General features: G+C 52.3%; 10 non-coding genes across 10 annotated transcripts; all 10 read right to left on the minus strand.

The window, feature by feature from the left end:
* Positions 1 to 246: 246 nt before the first annotated feature.
* On the minus strand, positions 247 to 410 carry LOC113100902 (U1 spliceosomal RNA). Its single transcript, XR_003289832.1, has one exon. It is a non-coding gene; the product is annotated as a U1 spliceosomal RNA (small nuclear RNA).
* Positions 411 to 784: 374 nt separating this feature from the next.
* On the minus strand, positions 785 to 975 carry LOC113100891 (U2 spliceosomal RNA). The gene has a single exon (XR_003289823.1). It is a non-coding gene; the product is annotated as a U2 spliceosomal RNA (small nuclear RNA).
* Positions 976 to 3,026: 2,051 nt separating this feature from the next.
* Positions 3,027 to 3,190, minus strand: LOC113100906 (U1 spliceosomal RNA). The gene has a single exon (XR_003289833.1). It is a non-coding gene; the product is annotated as a U1 spliceosomal RNA (small nuclear RNA).
* A 374-nt stretch (positions 3,191 to 3,564) lies between these two features.
* Positions 3,565 to 3,755, minus strand: LOC113100893 (U2 spliceosomal RNA). Its single transcript, XR_003289824.1, has one exon. It is a non-coding gene; the product is annotated as a U2 spliceosomal RNA (small nuclear RNA).
* A 1,459-nt stretch (positions 3,756 to 5,214) lies between these two features.
* LOC113100907 (U1 spliceosomal RNA) lies at positions 5,215 to 5,378 on the minus strand. The gene has a single exon (XR_003289834.1). It is a non-coding gene; the product is annotated as a U1 spliceosomal RNA (small nuclear RNA).
* Positions 5,379 to 5,752: 374 nt separating this feature from the next.
* LOC113100894 (U2 spliceosomal RNA) lies at positions 5,753 to 5,943 on the minus strand. Its single transcript, XR_003289825.1, has one exon. It is a non-coding gene; the product is annotated as a U2 spliceosomal RNA (small nuclear RNA).
* Positions 5,944 to 7,402: 1,459 nt separating this feature from the next.
* On the minus strand, positions 7,403 to 7,566 carry LOC113100880 (U1 spliceosomal RNA). The gene has a single exon (XR_003289812.1). It is a non-coding gene; the product is annotated as a U1 spliceosomal RNA (small nuclear RNA).
* Positions 7,567 to 7,940: 374 nt separating this feature from the next.
* On the minus strand, positions 7,941 to 8,131 carry LOC113100895 (U2 spliceosomal RNA). Its single transcript, XR_003289826.1, has one exon. It is a non-coding gene; the product is annotated as a U2 spliceosomal RNA (small nuclear RNA).
* A 1,459-nt stretch (positions 8,132 to 9,590) lies between these two features.
* Positions 9,591 to 9,754, minus strand: LOC113100881 (U1 spliceosomal RNA). The gene has a single exon (XR_003289813.1). It is a non-coding gene; the product is annotated as a U1 spliceosomal RNA (small nuclear RNA).
* A 374-nt stretch (positions 9,755 to 10,128) lies between these two features.
* On the minus strand, positions 10,129 to 10,319 carry LOC113100896 (U2 spliceosomal RNA). Its single transcript, XR_003289827.1, has one exon. It is a non-coding gene; the product is annotated as a U2 spliceosomal RNA (small nuclear RNA).
* Between the last annotated feature and the right edge of the window lie 11,081 nt (positions 10,320 to 21,400).

Below are 21,400 nucleotides of genomic sequence, written 5' to 3' on the forward strand. Positions count from 1 at the left end.
AAAGGACAAACAAACAACATGGAGACAGATACAGCTAGGCTGCAGTCAGTCCAATCTACTTTCAAAGTAAGGTCTGCGCTATGTTCGAACTAAACTACCCACCAGGGTCTGATTTTTCAAGAGCGTAAGTGACTTTGTTTCACAGGCGCACAACACGTATCTCGCATGTGACAGAACTCCCCATTCTGAAACGGAAATAAATAAAAAACTGTAAAAACCTCTTCTGCTTTGTTTCACCAACAATTTCAGGGGAGAGCGCGAACGCAGTCCCCCACTACCATAAATTATGCAGTCGAGATTCCCGCATTTGGGGAATTCGCAGGGGTCAGCATGGCCGGAGTGCAATGGACAAGCCTCGCCCTGGGTGAACCGCCTTCTTGATCATGGTGTCTCCCCTGCCAGGTAAGTATGAAGGCCCAGGCGGTCAGCCAGAGGTCTGATTTGCATCTCTACCATCCTCACCAACGGTTAGCCCTCCGCCCCCGCTCCAGGAAAGGAAGGACGGGTGCCTTCCGTTACTGGCCTGGAAACTGCCAAGCTCATGGGCCGGTGCTTCCCAACGCCAGTTTTAGATGACTCTCTTTAAACAAACACACCTGATTCGATGCACCACCTCGTCTGTGAAAGACTTCAAGACCTCAGGTGGGTGCATCGTTAGTGGAAGAGTCCAAGACCCCAGGAGGACACATCAGAAAAAAAGTTTGCAATAAACCACAGCATCTGCAATGGCAGCTCTCATTCCTTGTTCTGCTATTCGACACAATAAATGGCAATCCCCAAAAAGGGAAAGCACACCGTTCCTGGAGACACTGCAATACCAGGCCGATGCATGGAGTGGACGGAGCAAGCCCCGGCTCCAGCTCCGTGATCTAAAAATCCATTTAATATGTAGTCCCCGGATGGGGGACGTATCAGATATTAAACTGATAAGAACAGATACTACACTTGATCTTAGCCAAAAGGCCGAGAAGCGATGCTGCTAAGACGCAGCAGGGAGGAAGCCGGACACGGCGATGCCCATCTCGGCTTTGGTAAGTTTTGGGAGACCTAAAAACGCTGGGGGATGGTGGTAGCCTCCCCTGTCTACAACGTCACCGGGCCTCGTCCCGATCGGCCTGACGGAAAGTACGGCATCGCTCGTAACTCCCAAACGGTTGGTCGCAGAGCCACGTGCCTTATGTCATCGGAATCCTTGGCTCGAGCCGAACGAGACGCAGGTCTCAGATTGGCTCGTCGCTCTGACGAAATTTTCGGGTATTTTGGATTTTGTCGAAAACCTTCTTTTGCAACCTAGCGCCAGGTATTTGGCCCAGTCCCACCCAAATCAGCACAGAAAGCTTCTCTGGAGTCTGACTGTCAATAATCATCCAAAAAAAGAGGAAATTTCCATTCACCTTGGCGAGGGGACCTCAAAACGTGCTAAGGTGGCGTGTCCGAGGTGGCTCGAATGGCTATAACTCCGGGAAGGAGTGAGATCCCTTCACCCAAATCGGCACACCTGTGCAGGGGCTCAGTCCGAGGCCAGGTGAAAAGGGGCGCGGCGACAGGCCAGTAGGTGGCGCCGTAAGCTGAAAAATAGTGAAAATGTAATGTAAAAAGACAATCAAACAAAGATGAAAACACCCGAAACACTGCGGGATCGTAGTACCCTCCCCTGTCTGCAACGTCACCGGGCCTTGTCCCGATCGGCCTGACGGTGGAACTGCAGCGACGGAAAGTACGGCATCGCTCGTAACTCCCAAACGGTTGGTCGCAGAGCCACGTGCCTTATGTCATCGGAATCCTTGGCTCGAGCCGAACGAGACGCAGGTCTCAGATTGGCTCGTCGCTCTGACGAAATTTTCGGGTATTTTGGATTTTGTCGAAAACCTTCTTTTGCAACCTAGCGCCAGGTATTTGGCCCAGTCCCACCCAAATCAGCACAGAAAGCTTCTCTGGAGTCTGACTGTCAATAATCATCCAAAAAAAGAGGAAATTTCCATTCACCTTGGCGAGGGGACCTCAAAACGTGCTAAGGTGGCGTGTCCGAGGTGGCTCGAATGGCTATAACTCCGGGAAGGAGTGAGATCCCTTCACCCAAATCGGCACACCTGTGCAGGGGCTCAGTCCGAGGCCAGGTGAAAAGGGGCGCGGCGACAGGCCAGTAGGTGGCGCCGTAAGCTGAAAAATAGGGAAAATGTAATGTAAAAAGACAATCAAACAAAGATGAAAACACCCGAAACACTGCGGGATCGTAGTACCCTCCCCTGTCTGCAACGTCACCGGGCCTTGTCCCGATCGGCCTGACGGTGGAACTGCAGCGACGGAAAGTACGGCATCGCTCGTAACTCCCAAACGGTTGGTCGCAGAGCCACGTGCCTTATGTCATCGGAATCCTTGGCTCGAGCCGAACGAGACGCAGGTCTCAGATTGGCTCGTCGCTCTGACGAAATTTTCGGGTATTTTGGATTTTGTCGAAAACCTTCTTTTGCAACCTAGCGCCAGGTATTTGGCCCAGTCCCACCCAAATCAGCACAGAAAGCTTCTCTGGAGTCTGACTGTCAATAATCATCCAAAAAAAGAGGAAATTTCCATTCACCTTGGCGAGGGGACCTCAAAACGTGCTAAGGTGGCGTGTCCGAGGTGGCTCGAATGGCTATAACTCCGGGAAGGAGTGAGATCCCTTCACCCAAATCGGCACACCTGTGCAGGGGCTCAGTCCGAGGCCAGGTGAAAAAGGGCGCGGCGACAGGCCACTAGGTGGCGCTGTAAGCGACAACAAAATTAATACGAATCGAAAAAAAGGACAAACAAACAACATGGAGACAGATACAGCTAGGCTGCAGTCAGTCCAATCTACTTTCAAAGTAAGGTCTGCGCTATGTTCGAACTAAACTACCCACCAGGGTCTGATTTTTCAAGAGCGTAAGTGACTTTGTTTCACAGGCGCACAACACGTATCTCGCATGTGACAGAACTCCCCATTCTGAAACGGAAATAAATAAAAAACTGTAAAAACCTCTTCTGCTTTGTTTCACCAACAATTTCAGGGGAGAGCGCGAACGCAGTCCCCCACTACCATAAATTATGCAGTCGAGATTCCCGCATTTGGGGAATTCGCAGGGGTCAGCATGGCCGGAGTGCAATGGACAAGCCTCGCCCTGGGTGAACCGCCTTCTTGATCATGGTGTCTCCCCTGCCAGGTAAGTATGAAGGCCCAGGCGGTCAGCCAGAGGTCTGATTTGCATCTCTACCATCCTCACCAACGGTTAGCCCTCCGCCCCCGCTCCAGGAAAGGAAGGACGGGTGCCTTCCGTTACTGGCCTGGAAACTGCCAAGCTCATGGGCCGGTGCTTCCCAACGCCAGTTTTAGATGACTCTCTTTAAACAAACACACCTGATTCGATGCACCACCTCGTCTGTGAAAGACTTCAAGACCTCAGGTGGGTGCATCGTTAGTGGAAGAGTCCAAGACCCCAGGAGGACACATCAGAAAAAAAGTTTGCAATAAACCACAGCATCTGCAATGGCAGCTCTCATTCCTTGTTCTGCTATTCGACACAATAAATGGCAATCCCCAAAAAGGGAAAGCACACCGTTCCTGGAGACACTGCAATACCAGGCCGATGCATGGAGTGGACGGAGCAAGCCCCGGCTCCAGCTCCGTGATCTAAAAATCCATTTAATATGTAGTCCCCGGATGGGGGACGTATCAGATATTAAACTGATAAGAACAGATACTACACTTGATCTTAGCCAAAAGGCCGAGAAGCGATGCTGCTAAGACGCAGCAGGGAGGAAGCCGGACACGGCGATGCCCATCTCGGCTTTGGTAAGTTTTGGGAGACCTAAAAACGCTGGGGGATGGTGGTAGCCTCCCCTGTCTACAACGTCACCGGGCCTCGTCCCGATCGGCCTGACGGAAAGTACGGCATCGCTCGTAACTCCCAAACGGTTGGTCGCAGAGCCACGTGCCTTATGTCATCGGAATCCTTGGCTCGAGCCGAACGAGACGCAGGTCTCAGATTGGCTCGTCGCTCTGACGAAATTTTCGGGTATTTTGGATTTTGTCGAAAACCTTCTTTTGCAACCTAGCGCCAGGTATTTGGCCCAGTCCCACCCAAATCAGCACAGAAAGCTTCTCTGGAGTCTGACTGTCAATAATCATCCAAAAAAAGAGGAAATTTCCATTCACCTTGGCGAGGGGACCTCAAAACGTGCTAAGGTGGCGTGTCCGAGGTGGCTCGAATGGCTATAACTCCGGGAAGGAGTGAGATCCCTTCACCCAAATCGGCACACCTGTGCAGGGGCTCAGTCCGAGGCCAGGTGAAAAGGGGCGCGGCGACAGGCCAGTAGGTGGCGCCGTAAGCTGAAAAATAGGGAAAATGTAATGTAAAAAGACAATCAAACAAAGATGAAAACACCCGAAACACTGCGGGATCGTAGTACCCTCCCCTGTCTGCAACGTCACCGGGCCTTGTCCCGATCGGCCTGACGGTGGAACTGCAGCGACGGAAAGTACGGCATCGCTCGTAACTCCCAAACGGTTGGTCGCAGAGCCACGTGCCTTATGTCATCGGAATCCTTGGCTCGAGCCGAACGAGACGCAGGTCTCAGATTGGCTCGTCGCTCTGACGAAATTTTCGGGTATTTTGGATTTTGTCGAAAACCTTCTTTTGCAACCTAGCGCCAGGTATTTGGCCCAGTCCCACCCAAATCAGCACAGAAAGCTTCTCTGGAGTCTGACTGTCAATAATCATCCAAAAAAAGAGGAAATTTCCATTCACCTTGGCGAGGGGACCTCAAAACGTGCTAAGGTGGCGTGTCCGAGGTGGCTCGAATGGCTATAACTCCGGGAAGGAGTGAGATCCCTTCACCCAAATCGGCACACCTGTGCAGGGGCTCAGTCCGAGGCCAGGTGAAAAAGGGCGCGGCGACAGGCCACTAGGTGGCGCTGTAAGCGACAACAAAATTAATACGAATCGAAAAAAAGGACAAACAAACAACATGGAGACAGATACAGCTAGGCTGCAGTCAGTCCAATCTACTTTCAAAGTAAGGTCTGCGCTATGTTCGAACTAAACTACCCACCAGGGTCTGATTTTTCAAGAGCGTAAGTGACTTTGTTTCACAGGCGCACAACACGTATCTCGCATGTGACAGAACTCCCCATTCTGAAACGGAAATAAATAAAAAACTGTAAAAACCTCTTCTGCTTTGTTTCACCAACAATTTCAGGGGAGAGCGCGAACGCAGTCCCCCACTACCATAAATTATGCAGTCGAGATTCCCGCATTTGGGGAATTCGCAGGGGTCAGCATGGCCGGAGTGCAATGGACAAGCCTCGCCCTGGGTGAACCGCCTTCTTGATCATGGTGTCTCCCCTGCCAGGTAAGTATGAAGGCCCAGGCGGTCAGCCAGAGGTCTGATTTGCATCTCTACCATCCTCACCAACGGTTAGCCCTCCGCCCCCGCTCCAGGAAAGGAAGGACGGGTGCCTTCCGTTACTGGCCTGGAAACTGCCAAGCTCATGGGCCGGTGCTTCCCAACGCCAGTTTTAGATGACTCTCTTTAAACAAACACACCTGATTCGATGCACCACCTCGTCTGTGAAAGACTTCAAGACCTCAGGTGGGTGCATCGTTAGTGGAAGAGTCCAAGACCCCAGGAGGACACATCAGAAAAAAAGTTTGCAATAAACCACAGCATCTGCAATGGCAGCTCTCATTCCTTGTTCTGCTATTCGACACAATAAATGGCAATCCCCAAAAAGGGAAAGCACACCGTTCCTGGAGACACTGCAATACCAGGCCGATGCATGGAGTGGACGGAGCAAGCCCCGGCTCCAGCTCCGTGATCTAAAAATCCATTTAATATGTAGTCCCCGGATGGGGGACGTATCAGATATTAAACTGATAAGAACAGATACTACACTTGATCTTAGCCAAAAGGCCGAGAAGCGATGCTGCTAAGACGCAGCAGGGAGGAAGCCGGACACGGCGATGCCCATCTCGGCTTTGGTAAGTTTTGGGAGACCTAAAAACGCTGGGGGATGGTGGTAGCCTCCCCTGTCTACAACGTCACCGGGCCTCGTCCCGATCGGCCTGACGGAAAGTACGGCATCGCTCGTAACTCCCAAACGGTTGGTCGCAGAGCCACGTGCCTTATGTCATCGGAATCCTTGGCTCGAGCCGAACGAGACGCAGGTCTCAGATTGGCTCGTCGCTCTGACGAAATTTTCGGGTATTTTGGATTTTGTCGAAAACCTTCTTTTGCAACCTAGCGCCAGGTATTTGGCCCAGTCCCACCCAAATCAGCACAGAAAGCTTCTCTGGAGTCTGACTGTCAATAATCATCCAAAAAAAGAGGAAATTTCCATTCACCTTGGCGAGGGGACCTCAAAACGTGCTAAGGTGGCGTGTCCGAGGTGGCTCGAATGGCTATAACTCCGGGAAGGAGTGAGATCCCTTCACCCAAATCGGCACACCTGTGCAGGGGCTCAGTCCGAGGCCAGGTGAAAAGGGGCGCGGCGACAGGCCAGTAGGTGGCGCCGTAAGCTGAAAAATAGTGAAAATGTAATGTAAAAAGACAATCAAACAAAGATGAAAACACCCGAAACACTGCGGGATCGTAGTACCCTCCCCTGTCTGCAACGTCACCGGGCCTTGTCCCGATCGGCCTGACGGTGGAACTGCAGCGACGGAAAGTACGGCATCGCTCGTAACTCCCAAACGGTTGGTCGCAGAGCCACGTGCCTTATGTCATCGGAATCCTTGGCTCGAGCCGAACGAGACGCAGGTCTCAGATTGGCTCGTCGCTCTGACGAAATTTTCGGGTATTTTGGATTTTGTCGAAAACCTTCTTTTGCAACCTAGCGCCAGGTATTTGGCCCAGTCCCACCCAAATCAGCACAGAAAGCTTCTCTGGAGTCTGACTGTCAATAATCATCCAAAAAAAGAGGAAATTTCCATTCACCTTGGCGAGGGGACCTCAAAACGTGCTAAGGTGGCGTGTCCGAGGTGGCTCGAATGGCTATAACTCCGGGAAGGAGTGAGATCCCTTCACCCAAATCGGCACACCTGTGCAGGGGCTCAGTCCGAGGCCAGGTGAAAAAGGGCGCGGCGACAGGCCACTAGGTGGCGCTGTAAGCGACAACAAAATTAATACGAATCGAAAAAAAGGACAAACAAACAACATGGAGACAGATACAGCTAGGCTGCAGTCAGTCCAATCTACTTTCAAAGTAAGGTCTGCGCTATGTTCGAACTAAACTACCCACCAGGGTCTGATTTTTCAAGAGCGTAAGTGACTTTGTTTCACAGGCGCACAACACGTATCTCGCATGTGACAGAACTCCCCATTCTGAAACGGAAATAAATAAAAAACTGTAAAAACCTCTTCTGCTTTGTTTCACCAACAATTTCAGGGGAGAGCGCGAACGCAGTCCCCCACTACCATAAATTATGCAGTCGAGATTCCCGCATTTGGGGAATTCGCAGGGGTCAGCATGGCCGGAGTGCAATGGACAAGCCTCGCCCTGGGTGAACCGCCTTCTTGATCATGGTGTCTCCCCTGCCAGGTAAGTATGAAGGCCCAGGCGGTCAGCCAGAGGTCTGATTTGCATCTCTACCATCCTCACCAACGGTTAGCCCTCCGCCCCCGCTCCAGGAAAGGAAGGACGGGTGCCTTCCGTTACTGGCCTGGAAACTGCCAAGCTCATGGGCCGGTGCTTCCCAACGCCAGTTTTAGATGACTCTCTTTAAACAAACACACCTGATTCGATGCACCACCTCGTCTGTGAAAGACTTCAAGACCTCAGGTGGGTGCATCGTTAGTGGAAGAGTCCAAGACCCCAGGAGGACACATCAGAAAAAAAGTTTGCAATAAACCACAGCATCTGCAATGGCAGCTCTCATTCCTTGTTCTGCTATTCGACACAATAAATGGCAATCCCCAAAAAGGGAAAGCACACCGTTCCTGGAGACACTGCAATACCAGGCCGATGCATGGAGTGGACGGAGCAAGCCCCGGCTCCAGCTCCGTGATCTAAAAATCCATTTAATATGTAGTCCCCGGATGGGGGACGTATCAGATATTAAACTGATAAGAACAGATACTACACTTGATCTTAGCCAAAAGGCCGAGAAGCGATGCTGCTAAGACGCAGCAGGGAGGAAGCCGGACACGGCGATGCCCATCTCGGCTTTGGTAAGTTTTGGGAGACCTAAAAACGCTGGGGGATGGTGGTAGCCTCCCCTGTCTACAACGTCACCGGGCCTCGTCCCGATCGGCCTGACGGAAAGTACGGCATCGCTCGTAACTCCCAAACGGTTGGTCGCAGAGCCACGTGCCTTATGTCATCGGAATCCTTGGCTCGAGCCGAACGAGACGCAGGTCTCAGATTGGCTCGTCGCTCTGACGAAATTTTCGGGTATTTTGGATTTTGTCGAAAACCTTCTTTTGCAACCTAGCGCCAGGTATTTGGCCCAGTCCCACCCAAATCAGCACAGAAAGCTTCTCTGGAGTCTGACTGTCAATAATCATCCAAAAAAAGAGGAAATTTCCATTCACCTTGGCGAGGGGACCTCAAAACGTGCTAAGGTGGCGTGTCCGAGGTGGCTCGAATGGCTATAACTCCGGGAAGGAGTGAGATCCCTTCACCCAAATCGGCACACCTGTGCAGGGGCTCAGTCCGAGGCCAGGTGAAAAGGGGCGCGGCGACAGGCCAGTAGGTGGCGCCGTAAGCTGAAAAATAGTGAAAATGTAATGTAAAAAGACAATCAAACAAAGATGAAAACACCCGAAACACTGCGGGATCGTAGTACCCTCCCCTGTCTGCAACGTCACCGGGCCTTGTCCCGATCGGCCTGACGGTGGAACTGCAGCGACGGAAAGTACGGCATCGCTCGTAACTCCCAAACGGTTGGTCGCAGAGCCACGTGCCTTATGTCATCGGAATCCTTGGCTCGAGCCGAACGAGACGCAGGTCTCAGATTGGCTCGTCGCTCTGACGAAATTTTCGGGTATTTTGGATTTTGTCGAAAACCTTCTTTTGCAACCTAGCGCCAGGTATTTGGCCCAGTCCCACCCAAATCAGCACAGAAAGCTTCTCTGGAGTCTGACTGTCAATAATCATCCAAAAAAAGAGGAAATTTCCATTCACCTTGGCGAGGGGACCTCAAAACGTGCTAAGGTGGCGTGTCCGAGGTGGCTCGAATGGCTATAACTCCGGGAAGGAGTGAGATCCCTTCACCCAAATCGGCACACCTGTGCAGGGGCTCAGTCCGAGGCCAGGTGAAAAAGGGCGCGGCGACAGGCCACTAGGTGGCGCTGTAAGCGACAACAAAATTAATACGAATCGAAAAAAAGGACAAACAAACAACATGGAGACAGATACAGCTAGGCTGCAGTCAGTCCAATCTACTTTCAAAGTAAGGTCTGCGCTATGTTCGAACTAAACTACCCACCAGGGTCTGATTTTTCAAGAGCGTAAGTGACTTTGTTTCACAGGCGCACAACACGTATCTCGCATGTGACAGAACTCCCCATTCTGAAACGGAAATAAATAAAAAACTGTAAAAACCTCTTCTGCTTTGTTTCACCAACAATTTCAGGGGAGAGCGCGAACGCAGTCCCCCACTACCATAAATTATGCAGTCGAGATTCCCGCATTTGGGGAATTCGCAGGGGTCAGCATGGCCGGAGTGCAATGGACAAGCCTCGCCCTGGGTGAACCGCCTTCTTGATCATGGTGTCTCCCCTGCCAGGTAAGTATGAAGGCCCAGGCGGTCAGCCAGAGGTCTGATTTGCATCTCTACCATCCTCACCAACGGTTAGCCCTCCGCCCCCGCTCCAGGAAAGGAAGGACGGGTGCCTTCCGTTACTGGCCTGGAAACTGCCAAGCTCATGGGCCGGTGCTTCCCAACGCCAGTTTTAGATGACTCTCTTTAAACAAACACACCTGATTCGATGCACCACCTCGTCTGTGAAAGACTTCAAGACCTCAGGTGGGTGCATCGTTAGTGGAAGAGTCCAAGACCCCAGGAGGACACATCAGAAAAAAAGTTTGCAATAAACCACAGCATCTGCAATGGCAGCTCTCATTCCTTGTTCTGCTATTCGACACAATAAATGGCAATCCCCAAAAAGGGAAAGCACACCGTTCCTGGAGACACTGCAATACCAGGCCGATGCATGGAGTGGACGGAGCAAGCCCCGGCTCCAGCTCCGTGATCTAAAAATCCATTTAATATGTAGTCCCCGGATGGGGGACGTATCAGATATTAAACTGATAAGAACAGATACTACACTTGATCTTAGCCAAAAGGCCGAGAAGCGATGCTGCTAAGACGCAGCAGGGAGGAAGCCGGACACGGCGATGCCCATCTCGGCTTTGGTAAGTTTTGGGAGACCTAAAAACGCTGGGGGATGGTGGTAGCCTCCCCTGTCTACAACGTCACCGGGCCTCGTCCCGATCGGCCTGACGGAACGGAAAGTACGGCATCGCTCGTAACTCCCAAACGGTTGGTCGCAGAGCCACGTGCCTTATGTCATCGGAATCCTTGGCTCGAGCCGAACGAGACGCAGGTCTCAGATTGGCTCGTCGCTCTGACGAAATTTTCGGGTATTTTGGATTTTGTCGAAAACCTTCTTTTGCAACCTAGCGCCAGGTATTTGGCCCAGTCCCACCCAAATCAGCACAGAAAGCTTCTCTGGAGTCTGACTGTCAATAATCATCCAAAAAAAGAGGAAATTTCCATTCACCTTGGCGAGGGGACCTCAAAACGTGCTAAGGTGGCGTGTCCGAGGTGGCTCGAATGGCTATAACTCCGGGAAGGAGTGAGATCCCTTCACCCAAATCGGCACACCTGTGCAGGGGCTCAGTCCGAGGCCAGGTGAAAAGGGGCGCGGCGACAGGCCAGTAGGTGGCGCCGTAAGCTGAAAAATAGTGAAAATGTAATGTAAAAAGACAATCAAACAAAGATGAAAACACCCGAAACACTGCGGGATCGTAGTACCCTCCCCTGTCTGCAACGTCACCGGGCCTTGTCCCGATCGGCCTGACGGTGGAACTGCAGCGACGGAAAGTACGGCATCGCTCGTAACTCCCAAACGGTTGGTCGCAGAGCCACGTGCCTTATGTCATCGGAATCCTTGGCTCGAGCCGAACGAGACGCAGGTCTCAGATTGGCTCGTCGCTCTGACGAAATTTTCGGGTATTTTGGATTTTGTCGAAAACCTTCTTTTGCAACCTAGCGCCAGGTATTTGGCCCAGTCCCACCCAAATCAGCACAGAAAGCTTCTCTGGAGTCTGACTGTCAATAATCATCCAAAAAAAGAGGAAATTTCCATTCACCTTGGCGAGGGGACCTCAAAACGTGCTAAGGTGGCGTGTCCGAGGTGGCTCGAATGGCTATAACTCCGGGAAGGAGTGAGATCCCTTCACCCAAATCGGCACACCTGTGCAGGGGCTCAGTCCGAGGCCAGGTGAAAAGGGGCGCGGCGACAGGCCAGTAGGTGGCGCCGTAAGCTGAAAAATAGTGAAAATGTAATGTAAAAAGACAATCAAACAAAGATGAAAACACCCGAAACACTGCGGGATCGTAGTACCCTCCCCTGTCTGCAACGTCACCGGGCCTTGTCCCGATCGGCCTGACGGTGGAACTGCAGCGACGGAAAGTACGGCATCGCTCGTAACTCCCAAACGGTTGGTCGCAGAGCCACGTGCCTTATGTCATCGGAATCCTTGGCTCGAGCCGAACGAGACGCAGGTCTCAGATTGGCTCGTCGCTCTGACGAAATTTTCGGGTATTTTGGATTTTGTCGAAAACCTTCTTTTGCAACCTAGCGCCAGGTATTTGGCCCAGTCCCACCCAAATCAGCACAGAAAGCTTCTCTGGAGTCTGACTGTCAATAATCATCCAAAAAAAGAGGAAATTTCCATTCACCTTGGCGAGGGGACCTCAAAACGTGCTAAGGTGGCGTGTCCGAGGTGGCTCGAATGGCTATAACTCCGGGAAGGAGTGAGATCCCTTCACCCAAATCGGCACACCTGTGCAGGGGCTCAGTCCGAGGCCAGGTGAAAAGGGGCGCGGCGACAGGCCAGTAGGTGGCGCCGTAAGCTGAAAAATAGTGAAAATGTAATGTAAAAAGACAATCAAACAAAGATGAAAACACCCGAAACACTGCGGGATCGTAGTACCCTCCCCTGTCTGCAACGTCACCGGGCCTTGTCCCGATCGGCCTGACGGTGGAACTGCAGCGACGGAAAGTACGGCATCGCTCGTAACTCCCAAACGGTTGGTCGCAGAGCCACGTGCCTTATGTCATCGGAATCCTTGGCTCGAGCCGAACGAGACGCAGGTCTCAGATTGGCTCGTCGCTCTGACGAAATTTTCGGGTATTTTGGATTTTGTCGAAAACCTTCTTTTGCAACCTAGCGCCAGGTATTTGGCCCAGTCCCACCCAAATCAGCACAGAAAGCTTCTCTGGAGTCTGACTGTCAATAATCATCCAAAAAAAGAGGAAATTTCCATTCACCTTGGCGAGGGACCTCAAAACGTGCTAAGGTGGCGTGTCCGAGGTGGCTCGAATGGCTATAACTCCGGGAAGGAGTGAGATCCCTTCACCCAAATCGGCACACCTGTGCAGGGGCTCAGTCCGAGGCCAGGTGAAAGGAAAGGGGCGCGGCGACAGGCCAGTAGGTGGCGCCGTAAGCTGAAAAATAGGGAAAATGTAATGTAAAAAGACAATCAAACAAAGATGAAAACACCCGAAACACTGCGGGATCGTAGTACCCTCCCCTGTCTGCAACGTCACCGGGCCTTGTCCCGATCGGCCTGACGGTGGAACTGCAGCGACGGAAAGTACGGCATCGCTCGTAACTCCCAAACGGTTGGTCGCAGAGCCACGTGCCTTATGTCATCGGAATCCTTGGCTCGAGCCGAACGAGACGCAGGTCTCAGATTGGCTCGTCGCTCTGACGAAATTTTCGGGTATTTTGGATTTTGTCGAAAACCTTCTTTTGCAACCTAGCGCCAGGTATTTGGCCCAGTCCCACCCAAATCAGCACAGAAAGCTTCTCTGGAGTCTGACTGTCAATAATCATCCAAAAAAAGAGGAAATTTCCATTCACCTTGGCGAGGGGACCTCAAAACGTGCTAAGGTGGCGTGTCCGAGGTGGCTCGAATGGCTATAACTCCGGGAAGGAGTGAGATCCCTTCACCCAAATCGGCACACCTGTGCAGGGGCTCAGTCCGAGGCCAGGTGAAAAGGGGCGCGGCGACAGGCCAGTAGGTGGCGCCGTAAGCTGAAAAATAGTGAAAATGTAATGTAAAAAGACAATCAAACAAAGATGAAAACACCCGAAACACTGCGGGATCGTAGTACCCTCCCCTGTCTGCAACGTCACCGGGCCTTGTCCCGATCGGCCTGACGGTGGAACTGCAGCGACGGAAAGTACGGCATCGCTCGTAACTCCCAAACGGTTGGTCGCAGAGCCACGTGCCTTATGTCATCGGAATCCTTGGCTCGAGCCGAACGAGACGCAGGTCTCAGATTGGCTCGTCGCTCTGACGAAATTTTCGGGTATTTTGGATTTTGTCGAAAACCTTCTTTTGCAACCTAGCGCCAGGTATTTGGCCCAGTCCCACCCAAATCAGCACAGAAAGCTTCTCTGGAGTCTGACTGTCAATAATCATCCAAAAAAAGAGGAAATTTCCATTCACCTTGGCGAGGGGACCTCAAAACGTGCTAAGGTGGCGTGTCCGAGGTGGCTCGAATGGCTATAACTCCGGGAAGGAGTGAGATCCCTTCACCCAAATCGGCACACCTGTGCAGGGGCTCAGTCCGAGGCCAGGTGAAAAGGGGCGCGGCGACAGGCCAGTAGGTGGCGCCGTAAGCTGAAAAATAGTGAAAATGTAATGTAAAAAGACAATCAAACAAAGATGAAAACACCCGAAACACTGCGGGATCGTAGTACCCTCCCCTGTCTGCAACGTCACCGGGCCTTGTCCCGATCGGCCTGACGGTGGAACTGCAGCGACGGAAAGTACGGCATCGCTCGTAACTCCCAAACGGTTGGTCGCAGAGCCACGTGCCTTATGTCATCGGAATCCTTGGCTCGAGCCGAACGAGACGCAGGTCTCAGATTGGCTCGTCGCTCTGACGAAATTTTCGGGTATTTTGGATTTTGTCGAAAACCTTCTTTTGCAACCTAGCGCCAGGTATTTGGCCCAGTCCCACCCAAATCAGCACAGAAAGCTTCTCTGGAGTCTGACTGTCAATAATCATCCAAAAAAAGAGGAAATTTCCATTCACCTTGGCGAGGGGACCTCAAAACGTGCTAAGGTGGCGTGTCCGAGGTGGCTCGAATGGCTATAACTCCGGGAAGGAGTGAGATCCCTTCACCCAAATCGGCACACCTGTGCAGGGGCTCAGTCCGAGGCCAGGTGAAAAGGGGCGCGGCGACAGGCCAGTAGGTGGCGCCGTAAGCTGAAAAATAGTGAAAATGTAATGTAAAAAGACAATCAAACAAAGATGAAAACACCCGAAACACTGCGGGATCGTAGTACCCTCCCCTGTCTGCAACGTCACCGGGCCTTGTCCCGATCGGCCTGACGGTGGAACTGCAGCGACGGAAAGTACGGCATCGCTCGTAACTCCCAAACGGTTGGTCGCAGAGCCACGTGCCTTATGTCATCGGAATCCTTGGCTCGAGCCGAACGAGACGCAGGTCTCAGATTGGCTCGTCGCTCTGACGAAATTTTCGGGTATTTTGGATTTTGTCGAAAACCTTCTTTTGCAACCTAGCGCCAGGTATTTGGCCCAGTCCCACCCAAATCAGCACAGAAAGCTTCTCTGGAGTCTGACTGTCAATAATCATCCAAAAAAAGAGGAAATTTCCATTCACCTTGGCGAGGGGACCTCAAAACGTGCTAAGGTGGCGTGTCCGAGGTGGCTCGAATGGCTATAACTCCGGGAAGGAGTGAGATCCCTTCACCCAAATCGGCACACCTGTGCAGGGGCTCAGTCCGAGGCCAGGTGAAAAGGGGCGCGGCGACAGGCCAGTAGGTGGCGCCGTAAGCTGAAAAATAGTGAAAATGTAATGTAAAAAGACAATCAAACAAAGATGAAAACACCCGAAACACTGCGGGATCGTAGTACCCTCCCCTGTCTGCAACGTCACCGGGCCTTGTCCCGATCGGCCTGACGGTGGAACTGCAGCGACGGAAAGTACGGCATCGCTCGTAACTCCCAAACGGTTGGTCGCAGAGCCACGTGCCTTATGTCATCGGAATCCTTGGCTCGAGCCGAACGAGACGCAGGTCTCAGATTGGCTCGTCGCTCTGACGAAATTTTCGGGTATTTTGGATTTTGTCGAAAACCTTCTTTTGCAACCTAGCGCCAGGTATTTGGCCCAGTCCCACCCAAATCAGCACAGAAAGCTTCTCTGGAGTCTGACTGTCAATAATCATCCAAAAAAAGAGGAAATTTCCATTCACCTTGGCGAGGGGACCTCAAAACGTGCTAAGGTGGCGTGTCCGAGGTGGCTCGAATGGCTATAACTCCGGGAAGGAGTGAGATCCCTTCACCCAAATCGGCACACCTGTGCAGGGGCTCAGTCCGAGGCCAGGTGAAAAGGGGCGCGGCGACAGGCCAGTAGGTGGCGCCGTAAGCTGAAAAATAGTGAAAATGTAATGTAAAAAGACAATCAAACAAAGATGAAAACACCCGAAACACTGCGGGATCGTAGTACCCTCCCCTGTCTGCAACGTCACCGGGCCTTGTCCCGATCGGCCTGACGGTGGAACTGCAGCGACGGAAAGTACGGCATCGCTCGTAACTCCCAAACGGTTGGTCGCAGAGCCACGTGCCTTATGTCATCGGAATCCTTGGCTCGAGCCGAACGAGACGCAGGTCTCAGATTGGCTCGTCGCTCTGACGAAATTTTCGGGTATTTTGGATTTTGTCGAAAACCTTCTTTTGCAACCTAGCGCCAGGTATTTGGCCCAGTCCCACCCAAATCAGCACAGAAAGCTTCTCTGGAGTCTGACTGTCAATAATCATCCAAAAAAAGAGGAAATTTCCATTCACCTTGGCGAGGGGACCTCAAAACGTGCTAAGGTGGCGTGTCCGAGGTGGCTCGAATGGCTATAACTCCGGGAAGGAGTGAGATCCCTTCACCCAAATCGGCACACCTGTGCAGGGGCTCAGTCCGAGGCCAGGTGAAAAGGGGCGCGGCGACAGGCCAGTAGGTGGCGCCGTAAGCTGAAAAATAGTGAAAATGTAATGTAAAAAGACAATCAAACAAAGATGAAAACACCCGAAACACTGCGGGATCGTAGTACCCTCCCCTGTCTGCAACGTCACCGGGCCTTGTCCCGATCGGCCTGACGGTGGAACTGCAGCGACGGAAAGTACGGCATCGCTCGTAACTCCCAAACGGTTGGTCGCAGAGCCACGTGCCTTATGTCATCGGAATCCTTGGCTCGAGCCGAACGAGACGCAGGTCTCAGATTGGCTCGTCGCTCTGACGAAATTTTCGGGTATTTTGGATTTTGTCGAAAACCTTCTTTTGCAACCTAGCGCCAGGTATTTGGCCCAGTCCCACCCAAATCAGCACAGAAAGCTTCTCTGGAGTCTGACTGTCAATAATCATCCAAAAAAAGAGGAAATTTCCATTCACCTTGGCGAGGGGACCTCAAAACGTGCTAAGGTGGCGTGTCCGAGGTGGCTCGAATGGCTATAACTCCGGGAAGGAGTGAGATCCCTTCACCCAAATCGGCACACCTGTGCAGGGGCTCAGTCCGAGGCCAGGTGAAAAGGGGCGCGGCGACAGGCCAGTAGGTGGCGCCGTAAGCTGAAAAATAGTGAAAATGTAATGTAAAAAGACAATCAAACAAAGATGAAAACACCCGAAACACTGCGGGATCGTAGTACCCTCCCCTGTCTGCAACGTCACCGGGCCTTGTCCCGATCGGCCTGACGGTGGAACTGCAGCGACGGAAAGTACGGCATCGCTCGTAACTCCCAAACGGTTGGTCGCAGAGCCACGTGCCTTATGTCATCGGAATCCTTGGCTCGAGCCGAACGAGACGCAGGTCTCAGATTGGCTCGTCGCTCTGACGAAATTTTCGGGTATTTTGGATTTTGTCGAAAACCTTCTTTTGCAACCTAGCGCCAGGTATTTGGCCCAGTCCCACCCAAATCAGCACAGAAAGCTTCTCTGGAGTCTGACTGTCAATAATCATCCAAAAAAAGAGGAAATTTCCATTCACCTTGGCGAGGGGACCTCAAAACGTGCTAAGGTGGCGTGTCCGAGGTGGCTCGAATGGCTATAACTCCGGGAAGGAGTGAGATCCCTTCACCCAAATCGGCACACCTGTGCAGGGGCTCAGTCCGAGGCCAGGTGAAAAGGGGCGCGGCGACAGGCCAGTAGGTGGCGCCGTAAGCTGAAAAATAGTGAAAATGTAATGTAAAAAGACAATCAAACAAAGATGAAAACACCCGAAACACTGCGGGATCGTAGTACCCTCCCCTGTCTGCAACGTCACCGGGCCTTGTCCCGATCGGCCTGACGGTGGAACTGCAGCGACGGAAAGTACGGCATCGCTCGTAACTCCCAAACGGTTGGTCGCAGAGCCACGTGCCTTATGTCATCGGAATCCTTGGCTCGAGCCGAACGAGACGCAGGTCTCAGATTGGCTCGTCGCTCTGACGAAATTTTCGGGTATTTTGGATTTTGTCGAAAACCTTCTTTTGCAACCTAGCGCCAGGTATTTGGCCCAGTCCCACCCAAATCAGCACAGAAAGCTTCTCTGGAGTCTGACTGTCAATAATCATCCAAAAAAAGAGGAAATTTCCATTCACCTTGGCGAGGGGACCTCAAAACGTGCTAAGGTGGCGTGTCCGAGGTGGCTCGAATGGCTATAACTCCGGGAAGGAGTGAGATCCCTTCACCCAAATCGGCACACCTGTGCAGGGGCTCAGTCCGAGGCCAGGTGAAAAGGGGCGCGGCGACAGGCCAGTAGGTGGCGCCGTAAGCTGAAAAATAGTGAAAATGTAATGTAAAAAGACAATCAAACAAAGATGAAAACACCCGAAACACTGCGGGATCGTAGTACCCTCCCCTGTCTGCAACGTCACCGGGCCTTGTCCCGATCGGCCTGACGGTGGAACTGCAGCGACGGAAAGTACGGCATCGCTCGTAACTCCCAAACGGTTGGTCGCAGAGCCACGTGCCTTATGTCATCGGAATCCTTGGCTCGAGCCGAACGAGACGCAGGTCTCAGATTGGCTCGTCGCTCTGACGAAATTTTCGGGTATTTTGGATTTTGTCGAAAACCTTCTTTTGCAACCTAGCGCCAGGTATTTGGCCCAGTCCCACCCAAATCAGCACAGAAAGCTTCTCTGGAGTCTGACTGTCAATAATCATCCAAAAAAAGAGGAAATTTCCATTCACCTTGGCGAGGGGACCTCAAAACGTGCTAAGGTGGCGTGTCCGAGGTGGCTCGAATGGCTATAACTCCGGGAAGGAGTGAGATCCCTTCACCCAAATCGGCACACCTGTGCAGGGGCTCAGTCCGAGGCCAGGTGAAAAGGGGCGCGGCGACAGGCCAGTAGGTGGCGCCGTAAGCTGAAAAATAGTGAAAATGTAATGTAAAAAGACAATCAAACAAAGATGAAAACACCCGAAACACTGCGGGATCGTAGTACCCTCCCCTGTCTGCAACGTCACCGGGCCTTGTCCCGATCGGCCTGACGGTGGAACTGCAGCGACGGAAAGTACGGCATCGCTCGTAACTCCCAAACGGTTGGTCGCAGAGCCACGTGCCTTATGTCATCGGAATCCTTGGCTCGAGCCGAACGAGACGCAGGTCTCAGATTGGCTCGTCGCTCTGACGAAATTTTCGGGTATTTTGGATTTTGTCGAAAACCTTCTTTTGCAACCTAGCGCCAGGTATTTGGCCCAGTCCCACCCAAATCAGCACAGAAAGCTTCTCTGGAGTCTGACTGTCAATAATCATCCAAAAAAGAGGAAATTTCCATTCACCTTGGCGAGGGGACCTCAAAACGTGCTAAGGTGGCGTGTCCGAGGTGGCTCGAATGGCTATAACTCCGGGAAGGAGTGAGATCCCTTCACCCAAATCGGCACACCTGTGCAGGGGCTCAGTCCGAGGCCAGGTGAAAAGGGGCGCGGCGACAGGCCAGTAGGTGGCGCCGTAAGCTGAAAAATAGTGAAAATGTAATGTAAAAAGACAATCAAACAAAGATGAAAACACCCGAAACACTGCGGGATCGTAGTACCCTCCCCTGTCTGCAACGTCACCGGGCCTTGTCCCGATCGGCCTGACGGTGGAACTGCAGCGACGGAAAGTACGGCATCGCTCGTAACTCCCAAACGGTTGGTCGCAGAGCCACGTGCCTTATGTCATCGGAATCCTTGGCTCGAGCCGAACGAGACGCAGGTCTCAGATTGGCTCGTCGCTCTGACGAAATTTTCGGGTATTTTGGATTTTGTCGAAAACCTTCTTTTGCAACCTAGCGCCAGGTATTTGGCCCAGTCCCACCCAAATCAGCACAGAAAGCTTCTCTGGAGTCTGACTGTCAATAATCATCCAAAAAAAGAGGAAATTTCCATTCACCTTGGCGAGGGGACCTCAAAACGTGCTAAGGTGGCGTGTCCGAGGTGGCTCGAATGGCTATAACTCCGGGAAGGAGTGAGATCCCTTCACCCAAATCGGCACACCTGTGCAGGGGCTCAGTCCGAGGCCAGGTGAAAAGGGGCGCGGCGACAGGCCAGTAGGTGGCGCCGTAAGCTGAAAAATAGTGAAAATGTAATGTAAAAAGACAATCAAACAAAGATGAAAACACCCGAAACACTGCGGGATCGTAGTACCCTCCCCTGTCTGCAACGTCACCGGGCCTTGTCCCGATCGGCCTGACGGTGGAACTGCAGCGACGGAAAGTACGGCATCGCTCGTAACTCCCAAACGGTTGGTCGCAGAGCCACGTGCCTTATGTCATCGGAATCCTTGGCTCGAGCCGAACGAGACGCAGGTCTCAGATTGGCTCGTCGCTCTGACGAAATTTTCGGGTATTTTGGATTTTGTCGAAAACCTTCTTTTGCAACCTAGCGCCAGGTATTTGGCCCAGTCCCACCCAAATCAGCACAGAAAGCTTCTCTGGAGTCTGACTGTCAATAATCATCCAAAAAAAGAGGAAATTTCCATTCACCTTGGCGAGGGGACCTCAAAACGTGCTAAGGTGGCGTGTCCGAGGTGGCTCGAATGGCTATAACTCCGGGAAGGAGTGAGATCCCTTCACCCAAATCGGCACACCTGTGCAGGGGCTCAGTCCGAGGCCAGGTGAAAAGGGGCGCGGCGACAGGCCAGTAGGTGGCGCCGTAAGCTGAAAAATAGTGAAAATGTAATGTAAAAAGACAATCAAACAAAGATGAAAACACCCGAAACACTGCGGGATCGTAGTACCCTCCCCTGTCTGCAACGTCACCGGGCCTTGTCCCGATCGGCCTGACGGTGGAACTGCAGCGACGGAAAGTACGGCATCGCTCGTAACTCCCAAACGGTTGGTCGCAGAGCCACGTGCCTTATGTCATCGGAATCCTTGGCTCGAGCCGAACGAGACGCAGGTCTCAGATTGGCTCGTCGCTCTGACGAAATTTTCGGGTATTTTGGATTTTGTCGAAAACCTTCTTTTGCAACCTAGCGCCAGGTATTTGGCCCAGTCCCACCCAAATCAGCACAGAAAGCTTCTCTGGAGTCTGACTGTCAATAATCATCCAAAAAAAGAGGAAATTTCCATTCACCTTGGCGAGGGGACCTCAAAACGTGCTAAGGTGGCGTGTCCGAGGTGGCTCGAATGGCTATAACTCCGGGAAGGAGTGAGATCCCTTCACCCAAATCGGCACACCTGTGCAGGGGCTCAGTCCGAGGCCAGGTGAAAAGGGGCGCGGCGACAGGCCAGTAGGTGGCGCCGTAAGCTGAAAAATAGTGAAAATGTAATGTAAAAAGACAATCAAACAAAGATGAAAACACCCGAAACACTGCGGGATCGTAGTACCCTCCCCTGTCTGCAACGTCACCGGGCCTTGTCCCGATCGGCCTGACGGTGGAACTGCAGCGACGGAAAGTACGGCATCGCTCGTAACTCCCAAACGGTTGGTCGCAGAGCCACGTGCCTTATGTCATCGGAATCCTTGGCTCGAGCCGAACGAGACGCAGGTCTCAGATTGGCTCGTCGCTCTGACGAAATTTTCGGGTATTTTGGATTTTGTCGAAAACCTTCTTTTGCAACCTAGCGCCAGGTATTTGGCCCAGTCCCACCCAAATCAGCACAGAAAGCTTCTCTGGAGTCTGACTGTCAATAATCATCCAAAAAAAGAGGAAATTTCCATTCA

Source organism: Carassius auratus, unplaced genomic scaffold (genome assembly GCF_003368295.1).
Source record: "Carassius auratus strain Wakin unplaced genomic scaffold, ASM336829v1 scaf_tig00217397, whole genome shotgun sequence".
In the NCBI taxonomy this organism is placed as follows: domain Eukaryota; kingdom Metazoa; phylum Chordata; class Actinopteri; order Cypriniformes; family Cyprinidae; genus Carassius; species Carassius auratus.